Genomic DNA, 19,788 nt, shown 5'->3' on the forward strand with positions numbered 1-19,788 from the left:
TGCGCGGGGAATTCCTACCATTTGTGATGGCTTCCCGTGGGACAGAGATTTGGTGCACATGAGCACCAGTGATCTCACTTCAAACAATAAATTAAAAATCATATTTCTAAGCTTCACAAAAATCTGAAAATAAATTATGATATAGCTGGTATTGTATCCTATAATCGTGTAAATTTTCAACTGAAAATAATGTGTATTTTAGGCTGCACAAAAATAACAAATGCATAGATCTGAGTGTAATGATTCAAATCTACAAAAAGAAAACAGATTTTGTCATTTTTGTATAGATCAAAAAACAAAACATTTGAAATTGAGATTTTGTAGGTTAGTGGGGTACATCATTATGTACTTTTAGAATTTTGGTACATAATTATTTTAAATATATAAATATAATTTTCGAATTTTTTAATACGGTGAGAGCACTGGTGCCCATGTTCCAATATGACTTTTCGCTTCCCGTGCCCGTACTCTCAAATCGGGAAATGAACAGGCGGTCCAGGCCGGTCTTACTGTAAGCTCTGAGCTCTCCTTTCTCCGAGCCAGACTCGTGGGCACAGCCCAATAGGACAATCAGGCCCAATGACCACTAATATATCGTAACCACGTGATACAGGTGGTAAATCAGCCCAAAAATTTCAGAAAAAAAACACTAATTTGTCGTAACTTCGTCGTCAGAATACGCTAAACTGAATGTAGACAAAAGTTTGATCATAAATTCTGAATGATGGCTTGATTCTAGTTTATTCTGTCTATGATACAAATAATACATCCCAGTAGAAAACCTAAATCAGCTGATTCGAACAATGCTAACAAAAACTGTGGCTATCATTGTAACCAGTTACATCTCACATCATCGTACAGTATAAGTTTCAGCACCCTGTGTCCGCGACTGATCGATGGAAGTATGGAAACATTGACTCAGCGAAAACTGAAGACATTTTTGTTAAGTCGACTCAGTTTGGTCTTCTTTTGTTGCCTGATCTTGCTGCTGCTTCTCTGCCCAGTACTTCTGAAGAGGTGGCCCAAATATCACATTCCCAGAAATCACTCCAACCCTGAGGCATTTACCAGGCAGAATGACAAAGTCAGAACCGGGTATGCGATGACAATGAACTGCAAGCACACCAAGAAACAACACTTCTGTTGCATGATACAATGGCCACTAACAATGTGATATGCAAAAGCAACTATGAATGTGTAACAGCACCTGTCCAGGTCTACGATGTGATGCCCTACACATGATACAATGACCACTAGCATCATTTCTATCAAATTATACAAGCAGTTTTCATCCCGTGTACCTACCTATTAAACATTCTGACAGCCACATTACTAAAACACACATTCCACTATCAATAACTACTGAGCAGAGTAAAAGGAAAATGAGCACAAGTTATCATAAAGGAATGGTATTCTGCACTTCACAAAGTTAAAACCAACTTTAAAGCTTTGCTAAGAACTCACAGGCATCTCAAAATGTACCCAGATGCTCAGATCTATACTCGTCCGAGAAATCTCAGAACATCAACATCATGAAGCTCCCAATGTTATTATTACAAGTTGAAATAGAAATATAGGACATGGCATTACAAATTTTGCTACAACTGCAAATATAAGTCGTTTGATCAAACGAGAAGTTAGGAAGCACATAAATTTTGCGCAAAGATAACTATCCTAACCAGGTACACTACCAATAGCATTCATGACCAGACGTTTCTTAGTGAACTTCTCAGAAAAAGAACACTATCAATTAAACTGACTACTCCGGTCTTTCGTAAATAGACTTTAGCCTGTCTTCATTATACAACCTACATTGTTACTTTATCAACTATGTAGGCAAAGGTAACAAACTAGATATAAAGTGAAACTAACTTTTCATGACAAATATAATGGTACCATTTGCACCTAACCAACATAAATAGTCCTTTATTAGTTGTCACAGAAAGGACTGATTCTGAACATCATCGTATATTCGTATCATGAAGCTCCATTGAAGGGCAAATAAACTTTTCTACCACCAAACTAGTATACTAGCCCCTCCGTCCCTGTATGTTCTAATACTGGACTGAAATACCCCTTGATAGTTTCCGTGGGATATGAGAAGGATTTGCAATGGAATTGCCTGCAGAGGTTAACACATGAGGAGGGGTAAATTTTCTACTCAAGAAGTGGAACTGCAGTACACCTAAATTTCTTGGAATTTTCCCAGAAAACTAACACTATAGATAGGATCGGAGGGAGTATCTCTTTCTTGTCCCAGGTGATATTCAGCGATCTCTGATCATGTCAGAAAAAGGCAACACTCTTGGGTTATATCTTGCAGTCAAATTAGTATAATATCCTCAACAAAAAATCGTCATACGGAAGTAGAAGATATGCATTCTTCAAAAAATTGTTAGGATCTTTGCCTCAAAGGTTTTAATTGTGGTAAACAGAGGTTCAAATCAGTAAATTGGGCAAATAGGTTGTGTGGCCATAATGACAGTCATGTCACGTGGCTAGGAGAAGGAAGGCGCAACAATAGAAGGGGGATATGGTCTTGAGACTGCTTCATTTCTTCAGTATTACATCTAGCGAGTACTCTATAAATGGAGATAACCTGATAATCCAATGTAAGCATAACAACTAAATCAACTCAGTTGCATCGGCTGGACTACTGCAGTTAGAGCCCTCTGCCACACACCTATATAGGATTTCCATAGACCAGCAAGCTTGCACTAAGAAATGCTTACTGATGTTGTTCATGGAAAACTCGTATTTCAGGCTAAATTCTTAATCGGAGAAGAGAAATTCCTAAGCCTTTTTCGACGTATGTGACAACCTACCATGATACTAGACTGGATCCGACCATCTGATACTCTTCTGCTAGGAAAGCCCCAATTCTGAACCACTGCATATGGTTTTACTTGCAGAACACTTGCACCATAATTTCAAGAAATCACTGATTTTGTGATGATGATGATGTTTATCCCTGCAACAAAGAGCTCTAAGAGCAAGCCTCCCAAAGGGAATCTGATACTGCAAACTACTGTCGTTGTGCAGATAATGTATTCGTTGGTTTCAAGAAAACCTATTACCCTTCGCCGGTTTGCCCCTCTGCGCACAAGAATCAAGTTTATACTCCTCCCTAAAACAGCAAGATTGAGGTCAGCACAGAAACATCCCATAGTTAGGACTCAATCACCACTAGAAGGATCGAGAAGCATCCATAATGAAGTATAGAGTAGGAGCTCAAGAACGCATCTAATTAGCTTCAAACTGGTAAGATGCAGCGCCACCACAACAGATCTACGACGAGATGTTACAGGCGGACAGAAACAAAGAGGGGATTGGTTAAACTCACACGACGGCGCCAGCCACGAGTGGGAAGGAGAGTCGCATCCTGTATTCTTCTTCTCCGCTGCCCGCCGTTTCCTGCCCCCGCTTTGCTTTTTTTGGGTCTTTTTTTCTTCTGAAATTATCAGGGAAAAAGGAAAAGGCGTTTCCGATCTATCGATCGCTTCCTGCACCGCCGGATCAAGATAGCATGCCCCGTTGTCACATCCGAACCCTACCTTTCTTCCTTTCATTTTCTATAGAGAAACAATATCCTTTTTTTTCCTCCAACTTCGTAATTTGGGGCAGGGCCGTATCACATAGTCAGCTTGGCATTCAGGCATTCAAGCCTCATCCATGTTGTTTAGGTGTCACTAAAGTGTTAATACTTACATAATGACATGTGGGATGCCACACAGTGTAAGCTATGATAACTTGATATCAGCAGCAGTGCAAGGGAAAATGACGGCAATGTGCCGGTGCTCAAGACAGCTGGTGTTGCGGTATCAGAGGGAGGAGCGTGCGTAATCATGTTCCAAGGAGTAGGCGAAGTTTGCCAAACCTCGTTAACAAATCCTAATTTTGCCATCGTGCTATGAATACTTGATTCTCGACTGATCGACTATGTGTCTACGATGGTAACATGAGAATATGAAAAAAGGATATTTCTAAGAGCAAATAGGTATGTCATTCTTCAAAGAAAAATTAATGTGTTTGTGAGGAAAGGGCAAAGGACATATGTTTTAGATCGTCAAATTCCTCTTGCATTGTCAAATTCCTCGTTTTGTACATGGAAGATTGTATTGTCACTAGTATCGATTTCACATTTAAAATGTAGACTTTTAAAGCCACCAATATGGATTACTCCCTCCGTCCCAAAATGTAAGGCGTCTAAGGATTGGTCAAAAGTCAAACCTTACAAACTTTGACCAAATATTTAGAAAAAAAATATTTACATCTACAATATCAAATTGATATATTAAGAAAATATACTTTAGGGTGAATCTATTGATAATGATTTAGTATTGTAAATATTTATATTTTTATGCATAAACTTGGTCAAACTTTAAAAACATTGACTTTTAATTAATCCTTAGACGCCTTATATTTTGGGACGGAGGGAGTATGAAATAGCGTTGTGATGTAAAATAAATCAACCATGTGCACATTTATTACTCTTGAGTCCCTGAACCACATTAATACCTGTTGTGGAATGCAAAGTACACATGCATATGCACTATCTTTTATGCATGGAGTATATGTATCATCTTTGCACTTTCATGGACGCATAAGGGTAAGCATTGCTCCTCTAGGTTCTCGTTTGCACTACATGCAAGTAGTATTCTTTGCACTCATAACTACATGTCTTAGGTCATTTTCTTTGTTTGGTGCACGACTGAAAATGCACTCACTTGATGTGGATGTGGTGTCCGCACGCATAATGTCGGAATGAGAGGTATCGGGAAAACATATTAAGCCATGAAGCTCATTTCATCGCCATTTATCTGACTTTACATTGCAATTCAGAACTCACGGCCATAGAAAATTAGACCTATCACAAAAGGGCCATAGAAATATTTAAAATATGGCAATCAGAGTTGTGGTGTGAACAGAAAGATGCCTAGATCGTAGACTTAAACCTGATAAACCATTGTTGAAAACCAAACCGATCTCCAACCTTTAGGGGTTGTTTGCATATAAGAAAATTTATAGGAATACCATGAGTTGAAATCTATAGAAAATATGAATTTGTATTCAATCTCAGATGCAATATTGAAATATAGATTGAGTGTCACAATTTTACTTGTAGAATCCAGTCTCAGAGACAACACTTGCACTGACCAGTAATTCAGTAGCTACAATAGAAATAGCAGCAAAATGCAGAAGCAACTATGAATGTGTAATAGCGTCTGACCAGGTGTGATGCCTAGAGTTACACACGATACGACGTACACTTTCTTTCACATTTTAGAAGCAGTTTCCATCCGTGTATCTACCCATTAAACATTCTGCTAGAAACATTACTGACAGACAAATTCCACTATCAATACCTTACTGAGCAAAGTAAAGGGAAAATGGGCAGAAGTCGTCATAAAAGCACGGTACACTCCACAAACTTAAAACCAACTTTATAGCTTTGCTAAGAACTCACAAGCATCACAAAATATACGCACATGCTCAGATCTATACTCGTCCAATAAATCTCAGAAAATCAACATCATGAAGCTCCCTGTGACATTATTACAAGATGAAATAGAAATATAGGACATGGCTTTAATTTTTTTGCTACAACTGCAAATATAAGTCGTTTGATCAAACAAAAAGTTAGGAAGCACATAATTTTGCGCAAATATAACTATCCTAACCAGGTAAATAACATTCATGAACAAACATTCTTTGTGAACTTCTCAGAAAAAGAACACTATCAATTAAACTGACTACTCTGGTCTTTCGTAAATAGACTTTAGGCTGTCTTCATTATACAACTTTGACAGTTACTTTTTTGTATCAAATATGTAGGCAAAGGTAACATACTAGATATAAAGTGAAACTAACTTTTCATGACAAATATAATGGCACCTAACCAACATAAATAGTTCTTTATTAGTTGTCACAGAAAGGACTGATTCTGAACATTATGGTATCATGAAGCTCCATTGAAGGGCAAGTAAACTTTTCTACCACCAAACTAGTATACTACTCCCTCCATTCTTGTATGTTAGGTGTATTAGTTTTGGCTCTAATAATGGACTGAAATACCCCTTGATAGTTTCCGTGGGACATGAGAAGGATTTGCAATGGAATTGCCTGCGGAGGTTAACACATAAGTGTAAATTTTCTACTCAAGAAGTGGAACTGCAGACCTGCAGTACACCTAATTTCTCGGACTTTTCCTAGAAAACTGAACACTGTAGATAGGATCGGAGGGAGTATCTCTTTCTTGTATCACATGATATTTGGCGATCTCTGATCATGTCATAGAAAGGCAACACTCTCGGGTTATATCTTGCAGACAAATTAGTATAATATCCCACGATAGGGAGTCATTTCGTCATGCGGAAGTAGAAGATATGCATTCTTCAAAAATTGTTAGGATCTTTGCCTCAAAGGTTTTAATTGTGGTAAGCAGCATTTTAAATCAGTAAATTAGGCAAATAGGTTGTGTGGCCGTAATGGCAGCCATGTCACGCGGCTAGGAGAAGGAAGGTGCAGAAATAGAAGGGGGCTATGGTCTTGAGACTGCTTCATTTCTTCACTATTACATCTAGCGAGTACTCTATAAATGGAGGTAACCTAATAATCCAATATAAGTGTAACAACTAAATCAACTCAGTTGCACCGGCTGGGCCACTGCAGCTAGAGCCCTCTGCCACACACCTATATAGGATTCCCCAAACACCAACAAGCTTGCACTGAGAAATGCTTACTGATGCTGTTCATGGAAAACTCCTATTTCAGGCTAAATTCTTAAACGGAGAAGAGAAATGCCTAAGCCTTTTTCGACATATGTGACAACCTATCGTGACACTAGACTGGGTCAGACCATCTAATACTCTTCTGCTAGGAAAGCCCCAATTCTGAACCACTGCATATGGTTTTACTTGAAGAACACTAGCACCATAATTTCAAGAAATCACTGACTTTGTGATGATGATGTTTAGCCATGCAACAAAGAGCTCTAAGAGCAAGCCCCCCAAAGGGAATCTGATCCTGCAAACTACTGTCGTTGCGCAGCCAATGTATTTGTTGGTTTCAAGAAAACCTATTACCCTTCGCTCCTCTACGCAGGAACAAAAACCGTTGGCAAGAATCAAGCTTTACTTCTCCCTAAAACAGCAAGATTGAGGTCAGCACAGAAATATCCCATAGTTAGGGCTCCCGAAATCGCCACTAGCAGAAGGATCGAGAAGCATCCATAATGAAGTATAGAGTAGGCGCTAAAGAACGCATCTAATTAGCATCAGGCTGGTAAGATACAGCGCCGCCACAACAGATCTACGACGAGATGTTACAGGCAGACAGAAACAAAGAGGGGATTGGTTGAACTCACACGACGGCGCCAGCCACGAGTGGGAAGGAGAGCCGCATCCTGATTTCTTCTTCTCCGCTGCCGCCGTTTCCTGCCCCCGCTTTGCTCTTTTTTTCGATATTTTTTCTTCTTCTGAAATTATCAGGGGAAAAGGGAAAATGCGTTTCCGATCTACCGATCGCTTCCTGCACCGTCGGATCAAGATAGTCACATCCGAACCCCTACTTTCTTATTACTTTCATTTTCTACAGGTGACTGTGGCCTATAATGCAAGCTTTTCGCTTTACAAGACCGGGTGTGTACAGCCGATAGGCCTCAAAGACGCGGGTGGCCGAATTGTGAAGATTGTCAATTTTTTCTTTTTTTGACAGTGGTGAAGATTGTCAACTTTACAAAAGGGACCCGAAATTGCAGCTCACATACTCTTCAAATGTGAGGATTTGAAACTCCATCCTCTCTTGGTTAGGGATAACATGGGTGGACACATCTAGTTGGACATACGGTGAAGAGTAGCGGCAAAGTCTACCCAACGACACTAAAAGGAATCTTTTTATCTCTTATCATGCTAACTTCTTAAGAAAGCGCAATGTGAGAATTTTTGGTAAGATCTCCATGATGTTGTCTATTGTTGTAACTAAGTGTGAGCCGGCTCCGTGGAGAATAAATGGTGCAGAACGCATGGGTTCGCCAATGCCGCAAAAGTGATCTATTGTATCTCGAGCTTGGCTTGGCTTGTAATAAGCCTTAACTTCTTGGGGAGTGAATGGGGCAAAGCTTTTGCCCCATTCAAAAAAGATAGTACAATCTATTACAACCTATAGATGTTATTTGCTCTAGAAGTCCACTTGTGATACTTAATTATGTCGACGACTTTGCCCATGCAATAATTTTAACTTGCGCTAGGTTCAGCCTAATAGGTAATATGGTTTGCTCCTTTTTCTCATGTATCTAATTGAACTAAACCAAGCACAACACATGGAAAATTCCAAAATAGGAATGATGGGCCCATAAGACCGAAAAGGGAGAATATATAAAAACATGATATGTTTCTAGTAGTCCATATAGGGCATGTCATTCAGAGAGCAAATATGAGAAAATGACAAAGGACATATGTGTTTTATTGTCAAATTCCTTTTTTCATAGGTGGCAATATATAGCTCGAATCACGGTCTTCGTTTTGAACATGGAAGAGTGTATTGTCTCTAGTAGTAGCCTTCACAGTTAAAAATAAAAACTTTTAGAGTCAACAATATGGAATAGTGACATGCTGTATCTACAGCATTTTTTTAACAAAGAGTATATATTAAAATCGTGGAGATACTAATTACACCTATCTTCTGCAACAACATATTCCTCTAACGGCATAACAGATGCACACTTTCAAAAAAAGAAAAAATACAATAAAAAAAATGTCCTGCTACAGTAATCTATTCCTTTTAGCAGTCGTACTAACATCACCAAGACAACACCAAAGTTTAAATTCTCCAAAAACGACGCCTCCAAGAAAGGAAAAGTGCACAAGTGTTATCATCGTCCGATCATAGATCTTAGGTTTTCATCCTAGAGAAAGTCGTCCTCACAAAGCAATGTCTTCAATAAGACCATTACCAAGCATAACCAACTATGATCAGACTTTGGATTTTCAACCTGAAAGGCAGGACTTTGAACTTCTCATGTGTTGTCGCCCTCTCTTACGATATTATTGCTCCAAGTTACAAATCACCAAGCCAATTCCTCATCGCCACGAAGACTCGAATCACCATTGCTAGTCCTCAGATCTCGGCTTCTATGACATTCTCTGATAGCTGACTTTGTCAGAATCGTGATTTTGAATCGGATTGAAACCTCTATGGTAGGATCGCAAACTGTAGGATCTTAACTTTTAGAATTGTAAAATCTTAAATTCTACTTAGCAGAATCGTTGAATCGTTCCACTTAATTTGGGTCGTAAAATCATAGAATTGTATAGTAGAATCATGATTCTAACAACTATGGCTAACTTCACCATGGACCGAGAAAGCGTGCCCCATGATGGTAACAGCTAGCAGAGCTTCACATCGCTCCCTCTGAAACCTAACGATAAGGAAAGAAACATGAGTGCGCATGATAGAATCCCATATGATCCAGCAATCTCCGGGCATTAATCGCTCAGTCGCCAACAGAGCAACATATTAGCGCTAGTTGGAACCTTAGTACTGTCACCTTTATTCAAGTTGTGCTACTAGCCCCCACGACCCCCGGTGGATCCGCCGCATCGAAACACACCAGCCAGGCCAGTCAAGGAAGAAGACGACAGAACAAGGGCGACGATCTTCCGCCATATCTAGCTGAACCGCACAACGAGGAGGACCCCATGACGCCGGTCAACGCGCCGCCGTGAAAGACTTCCACCACCATTGATAAGGGATGGCCCGATCTTCTCAGTAAGTAACGGTGGTGATGATAATCACGGGGCGAACACATCGGAGATAACTTGATGAAGTGGATGATAACTTGTATGACGTAACGAGATCTCTCGATTGGTCCCTGTTGCCAATGCAACAACTCTCAACCCTGCAAGATATTCGCAACTCCACACACTTGCGCACGTAGCCGCCGACCATGAAGCGGTAAGTTGCAACTTTCTTATTCCCAATGGAACAGCAGATCACACAAGACTTTCAGAGATTACACCAAATCAATGCAATATGGTGTAGGGATTCAATAGAGTTGCAAATCAATCAACTATGAACTAGGGTTTATCTTAAAAGTGGTCTAAAGCAACTTTGGGGCGTCCTGGGCACTTATATAGGCGTCCGGGACGACCTTAGGTCCAAAAAGTACGAAAATAACCGACCCAGAATAGATCTGGTCGAGACAGATTCAGACACGGCCGGTCTGGGGGCCGGTCGACCGGACCTGGGACCGGCCGGTCCGGTTTGGACCGGGCCAGGGACCGGCTGGCAACCGGGCGAGGCAGCCAGGCTTACTGGATAGTGCCCGGTTGGCACAGGCGCAAAATCTGGTTTGAACCGGATGGATCCGGCGTAGCAGCCGGTCGGACCGGACCTGGGACCGGGTGGTCCGGCGGCACGGCCGGTTGACCGGGCTGGGCGCGGGCCTGAACATCCCCTCCTCTCGTGCATGCCTCCCGCTCCTCCCTCGCGCGTCCATGGAATGTCTTCATGTCCAGCTCCATGTCCATCTTCTTGTCCAGCTGCTCCTCTCCTCCTCGTGCGATGCTTGGTTTCGCTTCATACCTGATCATACATAAGTAATACGACTTAGGCAGTATAAAGTTCTCATCAATCAAAGTATCATTTAAGAAAAAGTTCACCTGTTGTTTAAGTAGCTTCGCACGAGCTCGTGTCATTGGTTCAATCCTAACTTCATTGGACTTGAGCTTCACAGCAGCATTGTCTTTATCTTGCAATGACGGAGGTAGTGTGGTAGGGATGTCCTCATCATCTCCCCCCTTCAAAAGGCGTCGACCCCGCCGCTCCAAGGTCTTCTCCGTCATATGGTGTCAAATCAGCGACATTGAAAATATTATTGACACCAAACTCGTCAGTTGGAAGATCTATCGAGTATGCATTATCATTGATCTTGGCAAGCACTTGTAAGGACCAGCACCACGAGGAAGCAACTTGGACTTCCGCAGCTTCGGGAACCTATCCTTGCGAAAATGTACCCAGACCATATCACCAGGCTGGAACAATATCTCCTTACGCTTCTTGTTCATCCTTGCAGCATTGCTCTTGCCTTTCTTCTCTATCAACTCTTTAGTCTTCACATGAATCTTTCACACAAAATATGCCGTCTTGGATGCCTCCATATTGACTTTCTCATGTATGGGTAGAGGCAACAAATCCAGCGGAGTAATGGTTTGAAACCATACACCACCTCAAAAGGACACAACTCTGTGGTAGAATGTACCGCCCTGTTATAAGCAAACTCCACGTGCGGCAAACAATCTTCCCACTCCTTCAGGTTCTTCTTGATCATGGATCTCAACAGTTGTGACAATGTTTGATACACGTACAACATGCGTCCGTTGGGAACCCCAAGAGGAAGGTGTGATGCGTACAGCGACAAGTTTTCCCTCAGTAAGAAACCAAGGTTTATCGAACCAGTAGGAGCCAAGATGCACGTTGAAGTTTGATGACGGCGGAGTGTAGTGCGGTGCAACACCAGGGATTCCGGCGCCAACGTGGAACCTGCACAACACAACCAAATTACTTTGCCCCAACGTGACAGTGAGGTTGTCAATCTCACCGGCTTGCTGTAACAAAGGATTAGATGTATAGTGTGGATGATGATGTTTGCAGAGAACAAAGAGAACGAGTATTGCGATGAGATTGTATTCGATGTAAAAGAATGGACCGGGGTCCACAGTTCACTAGTGGTGTCTCTCCCATAAGATAAATAGCATGTTGGGTGAACAAATTACAGTTGGGCAATTGACAAATAAAGAGGGCATGACCATGCACATACATGTTATGATGAGTATTGTGAAATTCAATTGGGCATTATGACAAAGTACATAGACCGCTATCCAGCATGCATCTATGCCTAAAAAGTCCACCTTCAGGTTATCATCCGAACCCCCTCCAGTATTAAGTTGCTAACAACAGACAATTGCATTAAGTATGGTACGTAATGTAATCAACAAATACATCCTTAGACATAGCATTGATGTTTTATCCCTAGTGGCAACAACACATCCACAACCTTAGGGGTTGCTGTCACTCCCCCAGATTTAATGGAGACATGAACCCACTATCGAGCATAAATACTCCCTCTTGGAGTTACAAGTATCAACTTGGCCAGAGCCTCTACTAGCAACGGAGAGCATGCAAGATCATAAACAACACATAGATAGATTGATAATCAACATAGCATAGTATTCATTATTCATCGGATCCCAACAAACGCAACATGTAGCATTACAAATAGATGATCTTGATCATGTTAGGCAGCTCACAAGATCTAACAATGATAGCACAATTAGGAGAAGACGACCATCTAGCTACTGCTATAGACCCATAGTCCAGGGGTGAACTACTCACACATCACTCCGGAGGCGACCATGGCGGTGAAGAGTCCTCCGGGAGATGATTCCCCTCTCCGGCAGGGTGCCGGAGGCGATCTCCTGAATCCCCCGAGATGGGATTGGCGGCAGCGGCGTCTCTGGAAGGTTTTCTGTATCGTGGCCCTCGGTACTGGAACTATTATCGACGAAGGCTTATGTAGGCGGAAGGGAAGGTCTGGGGGCGCCACGAGGGCCCCACACGCCAGGGCCGCGCGGCCAGCACCTGGGCCGCGCCGCCATGTTGTGTGGGCGCCTCGTCGCCCCACTTCGTTTCCTCTCCGGACTTCTGGAAGCTTCGTGGAAAAATAAGATCCTGGGCGTTGATTTCATCCAATTCCGAGAATATTTCCTTACTAGGATTTCTGAAACCAAAAACAGCAGAAAACAACAACTGGCTCTTCGGCATCTCGTTAATAGGTTAGTGCCGGAAACTGCATAAATATGACATAAAGTATGTATAAAACATGTGAGTATCATCATAAAAATAGCATGGAACATAAGAAATTATCGATACGTTGGAGACGTATCAGCATCCCCAAGCTTAGTTCCTACTCGTCCCGAGTAGGTAAACGATAACAAAGATAATTTCTGAAGTGACATGCCATCATAATCTTGATCAATACTATTGTAAGCACATGTAATGAATGCAGCGATTCGAAGCAATGTAAATGCAATGAGTAAACAATTGAATCATATAGCAAAAAAAATTCATGAATAGTACTTTCAAGACAAGCATCAATAAGTCTTGCATAAGAGTTAACTCATAAAGCAATAAATTCATAGTAGAGGCATTGAAGCAACACAAAGGAAGATTAAGTTTCAGCGGTTGCTTTCAACTTGTAACTTGTATATCTCATGGATATTGTCAACATAAAGTAATATAATAAGTGCAATATGCAAGTATGTAGGAATCAATGCATAGTTAATACAAGTGTTTGCTTCTTGAGATAGAAAGAAATGGGTAAACTGACTCAACATAAAAGTAGAAGAATGACCCTTCGCAGAGGGAAGCATTGATTGCTATGTTTGTGCTAGAGCTTTTATTTTGAAAACAAGAAACAATTTTATCAACGGTAGTAATAAAGCATATGTGTCATGTAAATTATATCCTACAAGTTGCAAGCCTCATGCATAGTATACCAATAGTGCCCGCACCTTGTCCTAATTAGCTCGGATTACCTGGATTATCGTTGCAATACATATGTTTTAACCAAGTGTCACAAAGGGGTACCTCTATGCCGCATGTACAAAGGTCTAAGGAGAAAGCTCGCATTGGATTTCTCGCTTTTGATTATTCTCAACTTAGACATCCATACCGGGACAACATAGACAACAGATAATGGACTCCTCTTTAATACATAAGCATTTAGCAACAATTAATATTCTCATAAGAGATTGAGGATTGTTGTCCAAAACTGAAACTTCCACCATGGATCATGGCTTTAGTTAGCGGCCCAATGTTCTTCTCTAACAATATGCATACTCAAACCATTCAACTCATGGTAAATCGCCCTTACTTCAGACAAGACGAACATGCATAGCAACTCACATGATATTCAACAAAGGGTAGTTGATGGCGTCCCCGGGAACATGGTTATCGCTCAACAAGCAACTTAATAAGAGATAAGATGCATAAGTACATATTCAATACCACAATAGTTTTTAGGCTATTTGTCCCATGAGCTATATATTGCAAAGATAAAGAATAGAAATTTTAAAGGTAGCACTCAAGCAATTTACTTTGGAATGGCGGAGAAATGCCATGTAGTAGGTAGGTATGGTGGACACAAGTGGCATAGTGTTTGGCTCAAGGATTTTGGATGCATGAGAAGTATTCCCTCTCGATACAAGGTTTAGGCTAGCAAGGTTGTTTAAAGCAAACACAAGTATGAACCGGTACAGCAAAACTCACATAAAAGACATATTGTAAGTATTATAAGACTCTACACCGTCTTCCTTGTTGTTCGACCCTTACTAGAAAATATTTAGACCTTAGAGAGACCAATTATGCAAACCAAATTTTAGCAAGCTCTATGTATTTCTTCACTAATAGGTGCAAAGTATATGATGCAAGAGCTTAAACATGAGCACAACAATTGCCAAGTATCAAATTATTCAAGATATTATACCAATTACCACATGTAGCATTTCCCGTTTCCAACCATATAACAATTTAACGAAGCAGTTCAACCTTCGCCATGAACATTATGAGTAAAGCCTAAGGACATATTTGTCCATATGCAACAGCGGAGCGTGTCTCTCTCCCACACAATGAATGCTAGGATCCAACTTTATTCAAACAAAACAAAAACAAAAATATACAGACGCTCCAAGTAAAGCACATAAGATGTGATGGAATAAAAATATAGTTTCACTAGAGGAACCTGATAATGTTGTCGATGAAGAAGGGGATGCCTTGGGCATCCCCAAGCTTAGATTCTTGAGTCTTCTTGAAATATGCAGGGGTGAACCACCGGGGCATCCCCAAGCTTAGAGCTTTCACTCTCCTTGATCATATTGTATCATCCTCCTCTCTTGATCCTTGAAAACTTCCTCCACACCAAACTCAAAACAACTCATTAGAGGGTTAGTGCATAATCAAAATTCACATGTTCAGAGGTGACATAATCATTCTTAACACTTCTGGACATTGCACAAAGCTACTGAAAGTTAATGGAATAGAAAAATCCATCAAACATAGCAAAACAGGCAATACGAAATAAAAGGCAGAATTTGTCAAAACAGAACAGTCCGTAAAGACGAATTTTATAGGTGCACCAGACTTGCTCAGATGAAAATGCTCAAATTGAATGAAAGTTGCGTACATATCTGAGGATCACTCACGTAAATTGGCAGAATTTTCTGAGTTACCTACAGAAACTATTGCTCAAATTCATGACAGCAAGAAATCTGTTTCTGCGCAGCAATCCAAATCTAGTATGAACCTTACTATCAAAGACTTTACTTGGCACAACAATGCAACAAAACTAAGATAAGAAGCGGTTGCTACAGTAGACTCAAATATAAAACAAAAGTGATGTAGTAAAATCATGGGTTGTCTCCCATAAACGCTTTTCTTTAACGCCTTTCAGCTAGGCGCAGAAAGTGTGTATCAAGTGTTATCAAGAGACGAAGCATTAGCATTCTTACCAGGGGCGCTGCACTTACCCTTCTTACTCTTATTTCTACTTTTTGGTTTAGGGAATACATGCCCGCATCCGGGTGTAGAGGTAAAATTTAGAGTGCCTTTTCCCATATCTATGATTGCTCCCATGAGTTTCAGCAGGGACCTTCCAAGTGTAATTTGTCCTGTCCCTACACATTCAACAACGAGATAATCAGTGGATACCGTTCTTCCAAAAAAGGTTGTGAACACCCCTTCAGCTATACCCTTAGGAATTATAACAGAGTTATCAGTAAGAGTTATTCCTTCTCCTCCTTCAGTAAGTTCCCAAAGTGTCAAAGATTCATAAATACTTTTAGGCATAAGGCAAAACTCAAACATAATATCACAACGAGCATGAAAAGTTTCACCACAAATAGTAACTTCAATGGTAGGCACCCACATTGAAGGTTCAAAGCTTAATGTAACATAATCATAATATTCGCGAATCTGGTTGTGCCCTTCTTTTAAACAGGATATATTTGTTTCGAGAGTGTTTAATCTATTATGAATGCTGGCAAGAGATGAATCAAAATTATTATCGGGGCAAGATGATGTAATCAATTTTCTTATGGCATTAAAAGCTTGATCCCCATCACAATGAAGGAAATCTCCTCCCACTACAGCATCTAAGGCATATCTATAACGAAGAATAAGCCCAAAACAAAAATTACTAAGAAGCAAACTTAGCGTTATTTTAGGTTCAGTTTTACTATAAGAGTCAAAAATTCTCGACCAGGCTTCTTTAAAACTCTCCTCACCCCCTTGTTTAAAAGTAAAGATTGATTCCTCAGGTGATAGAGTAACAACTACGGGACTAGTCATAATAACAAAAATAAGGTAAATGCAAATAACTAATTTTTTTTGTATTTTTAATATGGCAAACAAGACAGTAAATAAAGTAAAACTAGCAACTAATTTTTTTTGTGTTTTGTTTTAGTGCAGCAAACAAAGAAGTAAATAAAAGTAAAGCAAGACAAAAACAAAGTAAAGAGATTGGAGGTGGAGACTCCCCTTGCAGCGTGTCTTGATCTCCCCGGCAACGGCGCCAGAAAAAGAGCTTGATACGCGTACAGCATGCGTCCGTTGGGAACCCCAAGAGGAAGGTGTGATGCGTACATCGGCAAGTTTTCCCTCAGTAAGAAACCAAGGTTTATCGAACCAGTAGGAGCCAAGAAGCACGTTGAAGGTTGATGGCGGCGGAGTGTAGTGCGGCGCAACACCAGGGATTCCGGCGCCAACGTGGAACCTGCACAACACAACCAAATTACTTTGCCCCAACATGACAGTGAGGTTGTCAATCTCACCGGCTTGCTGTAACAAAGGATTAGATGTATAGTGTGGATGATGATGTTTGCAGAGAACAGTAGAACGAGTATTGCAGTAGATTGTATTCGATGTAAAAGAATGGACTGGGGTCCTTGATGTCTACGGGAGCTTGTATTCTTGTAGACAGTGTTGGGCCTCCAAGAGAAGAGGTTTGTAGAACAGCAGCAAGTTTCCCTTAAGTGGATCACCCAAGGTTTATCGATCTCAGGGAGGAAGAGGTCAAAGATATCCCTCTCAAGCAACCCTGCAGCCACAAAGCAAGAAGTCTCTTGTGTCCCCAACACACCTAATACAATAGGTGCACTAGTTCGGCGAAGAGATAGTGAGACGCAAGTAATATGGATGAGTACGAATGATAATAGCAATCTGAATGAAATATGGCAGCGAGTAAACATTCAACAAAACAGTAGACAAACGGAGATTCGATGCTTGGAAGCAAGGCCCAGGGATCCTGCTTTCGCTAGTGGACACTCTCAACAATGATCACATAATAGGACTACTCTACACCCTCTTGTTGGATGATGAACATCATTGTGTAGGATTACACGAACCCTCAATGCCGGAGTTAACAAGCTCCACAATATGCAATGTTCATATTTAAATAACCTTAGAGTGCAAGATAGATCAACGCAACCAAACCAAGTACTAACATAGCATGCACACTTCTACCATCACACTATGAAAGGAGGAATAGCTCGCATCAAAACCATCATAGTAATAGTTAACTTCATAATCTACAAGAGATCACAATCATAGCATAAACCAAGTACTTCATGATGCACACACTGCCAACATTACATCATGGAGGAGGAATAGACTACTTTAATAACATCACTAGAGTAGCACATAGATGATATTCAACTTGATCACAAAGAGAGAGAGATGAACCACATAGCTACAGCGGAGCCCTCAGCCCCGGGGGTGAATTACTCCCTCCTCATCATGGAGGCAGCGATGGTGGTGAAGATGGCGGTGAAGACGGTGGTGGAGATGGCTCCGGGGGCAATTCCCCGTCCCGGCAGGGTGCCGGAACAGAGAGTTCTGTCCCCCGAATTGGAGTTTCGCGACGGTGGCGGCACCCCTGGAGTCTTTCTGGAGTTTCGTCAATTGGTACTGCGTTTTTAGGTCGAAAGGGGTTTTATAGGCGAAGAGGCGGCGCAGGAGGGCTGACAGGGTGGCCTCACCCTAGGCCGGCGCGGCCGAGTGCAGCCGCGCCGCCTTATGGTGTGGTGGCCCCCTGGCCCCTCTCCGACTCTTCTTCGGTGTTGGAGCCTTAGGTAAAAATAGGAGGTTTGGCGTTGATTTCGTCCAATTCCGAGAATATTGCCCGAACAGCCTTTCTGGAACCAAAAACAGCAGAAACAGCAACTGGCCTTTCGGCATCTCGTCAATAGGTTAGTTCCAGAAAATGCATAAATATGACATAAAGTGTGAACAAAACATGTCGGTATTGTCATAAAACAAGCATGGAACATCAGAAATTATAGATACGTTGGAGACGTATCAGTCCACAGTTCACTAGTGGTGTCTCTCCCATAAGATAAATAGCATGTTGGGTGAACAAATTACAGTTGGGCAATTGACAAATAAAGAGGGCATGACCATGCACATACATGTTATGATGAGTATTGTGAAATTCAATTGGGCATTACGACAAAGTACATAGACCGCTATCCAGCATGCATCTATGCCTAAAAAGTCCACCTTCAGGTTATCATCCGAACCCCCTCCAGTATTAAGTTGCTAACAACAGACAATTGCATTAAGTATGGTGCGTAATGTAATCAACAAATACATCCTTAGACATAGCATTGATGTTTTATCCTTAGTGGCAACAGCACATCCACAACCTTAGGGGTTGCTGTCACTCCCCCAGATTTAATGGAGACATGAACCCACTATCGAGCATAAATACTCCCTCTTGGAGTTACAAGTATCAACTTGGCCAGAGCCTCTACTAGCAACGGAGAGCATGCAAGATCATAAACAACACATAGATAGATTGATAATCAACATAGCATAGTATTCATTATTCATCGGATCCCAACAAACGCAACATGTAGCATTACAAATAGATGATCTTGATCATGTTAGGCAGCTCACAAGATCTAACAATGATAGCACAATTAGGAGAAGACGACCATCTAGCTACTGCTATGGACCCATAGTCCAGGGGTGAACTACTCACACATCACTCCGGTGGCGACCATGGCGGTGAAGAGTCCTCCGGGAGATGATTCCCCTCTCCGGCAAGGTGCCGGAGGCGATCTCCTGAATCCCCCGAGATGGGATTGGCGGCGGCGGCGTCTTTGGAAGGTTTTCCGTATCGTGGCTCTCGGTACTGGAACTATTATCGACGAAGGCTTATGTAGGCGGAAGGGTAGGTCAGGGGGCGCCACGAGGGCCCCACACGCCAGGGCCGCGCGGCCAGCACCTGGGCCGCGCCGCCCTGTTGTGTGGGCGCCTCGTCGCCCCACTTCGTTTCCTCTCCGGACTTCTGGAAGCTTCGTGGAAAAATAAGATCATGGGCATTGATTTCGTCCAATTCCGAGAATATTTCCTTACTAGGATTTCTGAAACCAAAAACAGCAGAAAACAACAACTGGCTCTTCGGCATCTCGTTAATAGGTTAGTGCCAGAAAATGCATAAATATGACATAAAGTATGTATAAAACATGTGAGTATCATCATAAAAATAGCATGGAACATAAGAAATTATCGATATGTTGGAGACGTATCAATGTTCTATTCACCACTTCAGTTTGACCATCAGTTTGGGGATGACAAGTAGTACTGAAAAGTAGCTTCGTCCCCAGCTTTCTCCAAAGTGTCTTCCAGAAGTAGCTCATAAACTTCACGTCACGATCAGAAACAATAGTC

At 41.5% G+C, this 19,788-nt stretch overlaps 1 long non-coding RNA gene across 1 annotated transcript; it reads right to left on the minus strand.

Moving 5' to 3' along the window:
- Positions 1-703: 703 nt before the first annotated feature.
- On the minus strand, positions 704-7,790 carry LOC127293496 (uncharacterized). Its single transcript, XR_007845867.1, has 2 exons — positions 7,367-7,790; positions 704-1,055 (listed from the first exon to the last, which is right to left on the minus strand). It is a non-coding gene; the product is annotated as an uncharacterized lncRNA (long non-coding RNA).
- Positions 7,791-19,788: the final 11,998 nt, after the last annotated feature.

This window comes from Lolium perenne, chromosome 4, assembly GCF_019359855.2.
Source record: "Lolium perenne isolate Kyuss_39 chromosome 4, Kyuss_2.0, whole genome shotgun sequence".
NCBI classification, from domain to species: domain Eukaryota; kingdom Viridiplantae; phylum Streptophyta; class Magnoliopsida; order Poales; family Poaceae; genus Lolium; species Lolium perenne.